The sequence below is a fragment of the Hipposideros armiger genome, unplaced genomic scaffold (assembly GCF_001890085.2).
Source record: "Hipposideros armiger isolate ML-2016 unplaced genomic scaffold, ASM189008v1 scaffold_1314, whole genome shotgun sequence".
In the NCBI taxonomy this organism is placed as follows: Eukaryota; Metazoa; Chordata; class Mammalia; order Chiroptera; family Hipposideridae; genus Hipposideros; species Hipposideros armiger.
The window spans coordinates 62,753-72,129 of NW_017732664.1; positions in this window are offsets into that span (position 1 = coordinate 62,753).

A 9,377-nucleotide genomic window follows, 5' to 3' on the forward strand; every position below is an offset into this window, starting at 1 on the left:
GGCAGCCAAAGGGGGCATGGAGGGGGTCTGCATCCTTGCCTGGCCAGTGGGGCTGGCTTCTCCATTCCTGCCACCCAGCCTGCTCCCCCACAGTATCCCTCTCCCCAGCCAATGCTGATGGCTTTCTTCTCTTGGTGGTGACCTCCCAGCATGAAAGCAGGGTGAGGGAGCCTCTTCCTACAGAAAAATTAATAGGTGCCTGGGGTGGGGTCTAACCCACCCCCACCCTCAGTCCCAGGCCTGCAGCAGCTGTCTTCCAAATTGGGTGTAAGAGAAAAGCTGGTTCAGGAAGCCAGGCCCGGGTCCAGCCAGGAGAGGGGCAGGTGGTATCTAGCAACTTGTGTCACCCCTGTGGCCCTGGGAGTGGTGGGCAGAGCCAAGCAGGGGCAGAGGCAAGGGGCTCTCATCCCAAGGCTTTAAGGTAGAGCAGGGTGAGGGTGTTGCAGTCCTGGGCTGGGCCAGCCTTTGGCACAATGAGGGGAGGGCAGCACACTGGCTGTGGGCAGGGCCCAGGACAAGCAGGGAACTGAAGGGGGCGTGAAGCCCTTGGTCCTCCCACTCCAGGGCCAGCGCACAGGCACTGGGGACAAGGGGTGGGGCCTGGGCCACTGCCTGGCTTTTATAGTGTCTTCACTGCCCCCAAACTGCTCCACCTCGGTGCCCCTTCTGTGCTCCACCTACTCACCCCTCCCTCCCCCCGACCCCTGGCAACCACTGTCTCCATAGTTTTGCCTTTTTCAGAATGTCATATAGCTGGAATCCTACAGTATGTAGTCTTTTCATACCGGCTTCTTTCACTTAGCAATATGCATTTAAGGTTCTTCCATGTCATTTCCTGGCGCGATAGCTCATTTCTTTTTAGTGCTGAACAATACCCCACTCTCTGGACGGGCCAGTTTATTTATCCATCACCTACTGAAGGACATCCTGGTTGCTTCCAAGTTTTAGCAATGACAAGTAAAGCTGCTGTAAACATGTGTGAAGGTTTTTGTGTGGATGTAAGTTTTCAGCTCATTTGGGTCAATACCAAGCAGTGTGACTGCTGGATTGTGTGGTAAGAGTATGTTTAGTTCTATAAGAACCTGCCCAACTGTCTTCCCAAGTGGCTGCCTCCCTATCAATAATGTATGAGAGTTCCTATTCTCCACAGCTTCACTGGCGTTTGGCGCTGTCAGTGTTTGAGGTTCTGGCCATTCTCATGGGTGTGTACGACATGAAGCATCTCTTCATGTTTATCAACTACCTGTAGATCTTCTTTGGTGAGATGTCTGTTAAGGTCTTTAGCCCATTTTTAAATCAGGTTGTTTTCTTATTGCTGAGTTTTAAGAGTTCTTTGGTTTTTTGGGGGGGTTTTTGGTGTTTTTTTTAATCACTGTCCTTTATTGGCTATGTCTTTCACAAATATTTTCTCCCGGTGTGGCCCTTGTCTTCTCATTTTCTGGAGCCATGAATTTTTGCGGTGAAGCACACCTGGGTTCAAATCTGTGTGACTCTAGGCAAGTCACATGCTTTCCAAACCTCAGTTTCCCCTCTGCAGAGCAGAAAAGAAGCCGTCCCTCCCAGGTTTCAGTGGGATGAAATGAAACCTTAGTGATGCAGAACCCCTGCACATAGCACATAGGCTGCCGGGTAGGCACTGGGGGAGCCGCGTCATCTCAGCTCTCTGGGTGGTGCCCTTTTCCCAAGTTCCACCATTAAAGCACCTGGCTGTTAAGGGTGGTCCCATCAATGGCAGGGGAGGCCAGGTCAGTAAGCCATTTGACAGGAAAATTCTTGTGGGTGGGAATTCTTGGTCCCATGGGGAACAAAGGATCCATCCCCAGGAAGAAGAGAGCGTTAGGGCCAGAGACACACTTGCTTGCTATTCAAGGGAGGGTTGGCCAGTCTGCCAAAGTCAGGGCGCCAGCTAGCCACATCCCCTGAGGAGCACCCTTCACTCAGCATCCAATGCCTTTCCCATCTGGCTTCCCTCAGACCTCCAACCTCTGCTCCCACTACCCCTTCCCTCTAACCACGCTGGCCAGGGCTTCTAGAGTGGCCCTCTTTGTCACCACATACACCTTTCCCCATGCCCAGCTGTACAAATGCATCTGTCTCCATGGGCAGTGGGCAGAGCTGCTGGGCTGGGGCTGCAGCCACGAGGGGGCACCACTGTCCCACAGATGTGCCTGAACTCACCCAGAGTGTCAGAAGGCACCACCTCCGTCTTAAGGGCTTGCAGAGCAATGCTTGTCTCACAAAATCATGGAATCTGGACAACATGGAAGTTCAAGGTTCAGCTCGCACACCTCCACTGATGGGGTGCACACCACCTCCAGCCAGGCTGTCCCACCCATCGCAGGACAGCTCTTCCTGTGAGAAACAGGCTTTGCGGTGATCTGGGACCTACGTATTTTGCAGAAGCCAGGCATTTTAAGAGGCCATGGAGACTAACAAATCCAATATTTTAAGAGAACAACTTTACTTTGGGAAATCACAGAAGAAGGAAGACCGGGGTTTCCAGAAAACCCAAAATTTAAAACTTGATGTGAAATTTCTCAATGTTTACCTGTTGTCTCAAAACTTTTCTAAATATTGTGCCAGCCAAGCAATGGAGCATGTGGGCCCGGGGCTTGCCACACAGGCCCTGGTGTGTGGTGTGGCTCAGTGACTTGGATGGAGCCAGCCTCAGATGGCCATGTACGGTGCTCAGATACCCCCACCTGCACATGGGCCAACAGCACTGCCTGCCCCTCTGCTTGGCACATGTTGGGAAGTGAGATCATCGATGGAGACACAGGTTACAGGAGGTTGATGGGTGCTGCCTTTCTGGAGGGCAGCCTGATAAAATGTGGCCACAATAGGACTGTAGACACCTGGTGACCAGCAGCTGACGCCTAGTTTTGTGTCCAGAGAAGGCCCCAATGGCACGAGGATGTTCATGGTGACAGTCTGGGGGGTTGGTACCTGGGAGCAGCCTTGGTGTCACCACAGGGGTAAATCATGGGTGTGGAGGGTGGAGGGCCCTGCAGCAACAGACCAGGTGCACACAGCAACAAAAATAAGTTCAAAACGGTACTGAATGCAAGGCAGTTAAGAAACCAAATGACATCTATACCACAATACCATTAAAGATCTAAAAATACATGCACAGAAGAATGTAGTATGGAAAGAGGGAGAAGAAAGAGTCACTTTACATCCAGGGAACCCGACAACCACAACTTCAGCCAGTTGATCAAGGTCAGCATCAACAGTGACATGTCATGTTAACAGCATGTACCCCTGATAAGGTATGGTCTTCCTCCCCAAAACTCCCGATCCCAGCCTAATCCTAAGGAAAACAACCATGGTCCAGGAGAGGGCACCTTACAGTACACCTGACCAACACTCTTCACGCTGTCAAGGGCAACAGAAACAGGATGGTATGGAAGCCATCGCTGCCAGGAGGAACCATGACTGCTGGTAATGTGGGGTCCTGGATGGTGTCCTGGGTCAGAAAAAGGATATTAGGCAACAACTAAGGAAGTATGAATAAACTGTGGACTTTAGTTTATAGTAGTTTATCATTATTGGTTCATTCATTGTGACAAATGTATACAATAATGTAAGATGCTAACAATAAAGGAAATTGAGGGTGGGGGTGTGCAAGAACTCTGTACTATCTTTGCACTTTTTCTATAAATCTAAAACTATTCTAAAATAAAATCTTTATTTAAAAAATGCACTCACACCAAGCCACAGTACTCATTTTCTAAAGCTCCTCCTCACACAGAGACACACAACAAAGGTGTCAGCATAGGGCCCGGAGGAGAATAAGGCCACCCACACAGGCCCCAGGGACAGTAGTGTGGTGAGCGACAGCCCTCTACCCAAGGTCTGAACAGCAGCCCAACAGAAAGGCCAGCAGCCCTAGGTGCGCCCCACATGGCCCTCAGTGCATGGACACACCAGCCGTCCCTCACAGGCCCCAGGAAGGAGGCTCCATGCTGGGACAGTGAGCACGGCACAGATCTCCCACTGCAGGTGTGCTCACTTCCACCTGGAAAGGGCAGGCGGGCTGACCAAGGCCGGCCCCCCCAGGCACCAGGAAGCTTCCACAGGGGAGGACAGCAGGCAGACTGGGGCCTGCCGGGAAGATACATGACTACCTAACTGCGCGCGCGCGCATATGTGTGTGTGTGTGTGTGTGTGTGTGTGTGTGTGTGTGTGTGTGTGTGTGTGTGTGTGTGTAGGGGGCTGTGTTTCACGTGACACAGGCCTTGAACTGCTGCCCCTCCTCAGGGCCTGGGGAGCAGAGTCTATACAGAAGGGCAGAAACATTAACATCAGCTGAAGGTTGCCATTCTGGTTCAGATGGGTCCAGCAGGCTTGTCCAGTCTGACGAGCAAGTCCTAGACTTGTCCCTGAGATAAGGGGAGAGGGGCCTGGAAATAACAGGGCTGAAGTGGTAAGATCAGCACCCAAGGCCCCCCTCACCAAGGTGCTGATATCCCCAAGAGATCAGCTTCTACAGGGACCTGCCCTCAGCACTACAATCCATTCTCCAGGCCGCAGCCAGAGTGACATTTGTAAATGCAAAACTGACCCGTCCCCACCCACCAGTGCTTCAGCAGCTCCCCACTACCCCAAGGATTAGAGTCCTTAGGAGGCCTGCCACGCCCCGTCTGACCTCACCCTGCCTCCCTTTCCACCCTCCAGTCACCCACTCACCCTTCACCAAGTCTCCAGGCACATCTGCCTTCTTCCCACCTCAGAAGCCTTGTACCTGCTGGTCCCTCTGCCTAGCACACCCTTCCCCACTTGTTACTGAATTCTGTAGGACTTTTCCTGTTGCATTTGACACGAAAAATAACCAAAATAGCTTACACAGAAAAGACAATACTGACAGAAAATTCAAAGGCCAGTGTGGCCTCAGGCCCAGCAGGGGTCACGGCTCAGGCACTGCAGCCAGGACTGCTGATCTCCAACGCTGGCTTCAGTCCCACCTTCCACCTGTAGCAAGGTGGAGGCAGCAACTCCAGGCCTGACACCCCCTCAGGTTCAAGGTCAGGGGACAAGAGTACCATCTCCATCCCAGTAGTCCCAGAGAGGGCCTCACAGCACCTCTTTGTCTAAGATCACATCAGGGCCCATCCTGGAACCAATCACAGTAGTCAGGAAATGTGGCTGTCAGTGAGCTTAGGCCCAACACGTATGGACTCCACTGTGCAGGAGGGGAAATTCCCAGATGAAAAGTGAAGGCCTGCACTCACAGAAGGGGATCTGACGCTGTGCTGGCAAATGCAGCCATTCTCCACAGCCTCCCGCTGTGACCTCCCAGCCCAGGTGCCCCTTCGACTTGTGAACTCTTAAAAACACACACCTATCGAAAGCAGTCAGAGCAGTCTCACCCAGTCAAGCCTAGGAATCTCCGGTGGATGTGAAATGTGGGTGTAGCTCCTGATGGGCACACACCCAATGTCCGTCAGAGAGAGAGAAGAGCCCCAATAAACCCTTCATATTGTCATCCTTGGATGCTGTCAGATGGGACGAATTTCAAGCTTAGCTTTTCTCTTTTCTTTTAGGATTGAAAGGCTAGCTGAAAGGGGTGGCCAGCACAGTTCAACCTTAGTTTTTCCCCCAAGATCCTGGATGGCATGGTAGGCAGACTGAGTGGCTCTTTCATCACCAGATAACAAAAAGTACCAACTTCTCAGCCAGGGGTAGGGGAGCCATTGCTTCTCTCCAAGATTCAGCCAGTCCACATTTAGGGTCTGTTATATCCCACTCCTGGTACCAATTTCCACACGGGCTGTTTAGTGGCAAGTAAGAGAAAGCCCACCCTAAGCTGGTTTATGAAGAAGGTTCACATAATCTAACCCCCAGAGGAAACCTAGTCTCTCTCTACTGGTCACTGGAAACTTATTGTTTGGTTTGTAACAGAGATGTCACAGTGTAAATGTCATCTCTTCAGCATTAATCGTGTGTGTGTGTGTGTGTGTGTGTGTGTGTTAAGCTTTTTCCAAAAACAGATGTCCAGATGGCAATAAACGTGCTGGACTTCGTTAGTGGAAATGCCTGTGAGAGAAAATGAGGAGAGATCTGGGTAAGGCTGGGAGCAGTCTGATCCCATGGGAAGGAGAGAGGGAAGGAACACTGAGTGGCCACATGCCTGCCTGCCATCCATCTAAAAGTTCAGCAGGACTGTTGGCTGTCCTCAATCTATACTCGGCCATCAGAGGACATCCTGTGTCTGTCAGGAAGGGGCCTACCTCAGTAATCCTGCTTTGCTCAGTCCCTAGCTGGAAGCATCCATGAAAAGCATGGCAAAGGCTTTCAAAGTTTGGTAGCTGGGACCCATGGTCAGTTACACTCCCAGAGTTGGAGGTCCACCAGGTGCACTGTCACAGTGCCCTACTTCTCCATGCAGGGTCTGGTGGGCCTGTTTATCTGAGAGGAAAACTCAGAAAAGGGAGATGAGTGGAGTGCACCACAGTTCCTGTCACTGCGGGTGACCTAGAGGCAACCACTGGACTCATCCGCTCTCTTCCACTAGCAACAGTCCCCTCGCCCTTAGCCATCATCACCTTTTCAGGTGGTGGGTAGACTCGTCTGATAGTTTAATCCAAACCTTCATTTTGAGGGATCTTTGATAGCTTGATATGTGTCACATTGACAATCGTGCCCATCTCACTCTGGGGTTGCTGCATGGGTCTCTCTACAGGTACAATGGAGCAAGAGCACCTGAGATCACCTGAGTCCCTCTCATATCCCTTACTGCTCCCACTGTGTCCAAGCAGCCCTGTCTCTTCTGCTGACCAGGGTCAGTCATCCTGTCAGTGTGGGGACTTCACTGCTTACTCACCAGTCCCGGCACCAGGAGAACAAGGCACATGGGCAGCGGCCGTAGTGTGTAAGCCAGTGCGACCTTGCTAGTTCCCCGGGGAAGAGTGCTCCTCTTTGGAAATCAAGACTTCTAACCCTGAAGCGTCCAGAGTGGCAGAGACAGAAAGAAAACAGCCACTCTGGCCACAAGTGGGGCGACTCCTGCTTCTATTCCTTGGATCCCAGACAGCTCCATATGGGGGTCTCAGATTTAATGCGCTGCATCCTACAGGGTGGCACCCCGTGGTTTTGTAACGTCTCCCTCAAGCCAGCTCTCCATTCACCTTTAGAATGCCGTTCCCATGCTCTATGAGGCCTCTGGGTCACATGGTGTATGGGCCAGTCTCTCAGCAGCTTCACTGTGGAGCAAGACCCTGATCCCATCCTGTGCTGTGCTACAGGGTCAGACACTGTAAGCCCCCAGATAGTGCTGCTTACTGAATCGGCATCTACCCCAAGATGGAAGGGGGGCAACGTGGTACCCTCCTGCAGTGGCTAGTGACAGACTTAGTCTCAGTGTTCATCCCCAAAGCAGCGTTCATCTGCTTTGGTAAGTGAGTGTACATCCTCATGTGTCACCCCTGGGACTTCTTTTATGGGATCCCAAAGCACTGTGATTCCAAAACGGCCTTCTACTGGTAAAGTACGAATGGGGCTAGTTAGATTGGGAGGACACAGACATGCAATGGCTGATGGGATTAAGGTGGACATTTAGATAAACTGGAATGTTTGAACAGACTCTCTGTCAAGTGGCTGCACCTCCTCAACCTGAATGTATTATGAGGATGGACACTGTGTCTGATGGGGGGACGTTGCCCCTAACCACCTGTAAAACAGAAGACACGTGAATCTGCACTTCAGGCGATATTGATTGGACACTGGTGGACAAAGCATGCTAGACCAGCAGCTGATCAGTTCACTTGGGTTTTGGAGAACACATATTCCACTTCTGGGAACATTGCTAGAGCCTATCCACAAATTTGATCAAAAGAAGCCCTGAAGTCTTCCCTCAGACTGGGGCTTATGGCAAAGCCACCCAGGGATGACTGCTGGGATTTGGGTCCAGAAATTTTCCATGTGAGAGACAATTATTGGTTCAATGTGGACCTTGACTGAGACTGCTCTTGGGACTAAAGGCCATAAAACCATCTTGAAACCTGAAACACCCACCATGTCATGTGTGATGTCCACTCTGATGGGGAGGGGAGTGTCTAGCAGAGTTCTATAATAAGACAGAAAAGGTTTGTGCAGGAAGACGCTTCCAGGGGGATGCTAGGGCACTCGGCATAGTCACAAGCAAGTGGATTCTCCATGGCTGACTTTGGTCTCACTGAAGTTCTGTCTGAGGAGCTGCCCGGTCCTTGAGTCACTTGGGTGGTGCTCTGTGAAAGCTCTCGATTGACCAAAAAACAGCTTCTTGGCTTATGAACGGCAGCTTCAAGGGTATGGACAGCATCCTGTTGGAAGGCTGCCCCTCTGATGGAAGAAGGTATAACCAAGTCTACAGAGTAGCTGAATTACACGCTATGTGCCCCAGGTTTGGTTTTCCACTGGCTCACAGGTGGAGGCCAAGGGCGTGGTCAGGAAGACGGGCCATGGAAACCTGGTCTACTACAGGAATGCCCATGTGAGCCCGGCCCTATGCAAATCATTGCGGGGCGTGAGGAGTACGTGCTGACACCAATCCAAAGAATTCCCTTCCAGGATCAGAAAATGATTGGAATTAGCCAGCAGGTATACTGGTGTGATCCTTAAAGGTGGTCACCTGGGTCCATGAAACCAGTGGATATGTGGGGGCTGCAACGCAGGGACTGGTTGAATCTAGACATACTCCTCTTGCCCCCTGAGGCACAAAATGTCAACAAGAACTGTTCTGTAAACTAGAGAGAGACTGTAAATGGCTACAGGGCAGATTCCCCAGGAGGAAGTCCTTGCCCACTGCTGGCAAACGGACTAATTATGGAAGCCCCAGGACCCAGCAAATGGGTCCTGACAGGAAGAGGCATTTCCTCTGGATTGGGTTTTGCATGCCCAGCCAAGTGGAAGATGGAAATGCTCAAGATACCATAAGAATCATTGGCACAGGAAGTGTGCCAATTTGAACTGCAAACTCACATTTTTTCAGACCAAGGAACACCTGTTATAGCCCATAGTGTACAATAATGGGCAGAGAGATCCTCCTTGGAGTAATGGCTAGAGAGAGAATTAGAACTGGCCATTGAAAACACTGGTCATCTAAAACAGGGTGGGAGACATGCAGGCATGGAGGGCTGGCTTATATGCCATCATGAGTGTGTACTCACACTCACCGTGAGAAGGGCCAAGGGAGAGTTTCCCTGGATTCCTCTACTTTTCTAGGTGACCTGGGGAGGTGGGCGGGGGGATGCTGTTATGATGACACAATTCTTCCCACAGCGGAGGACGCTGGAATAATTATGCTTCCCCCACCCCCCATCATCTCAACTTTCTTTTTTCCTATCTGATGTTATCGCAACAGGACCAGATCTGCAACTGTGGACGCCACAAACAGGAAG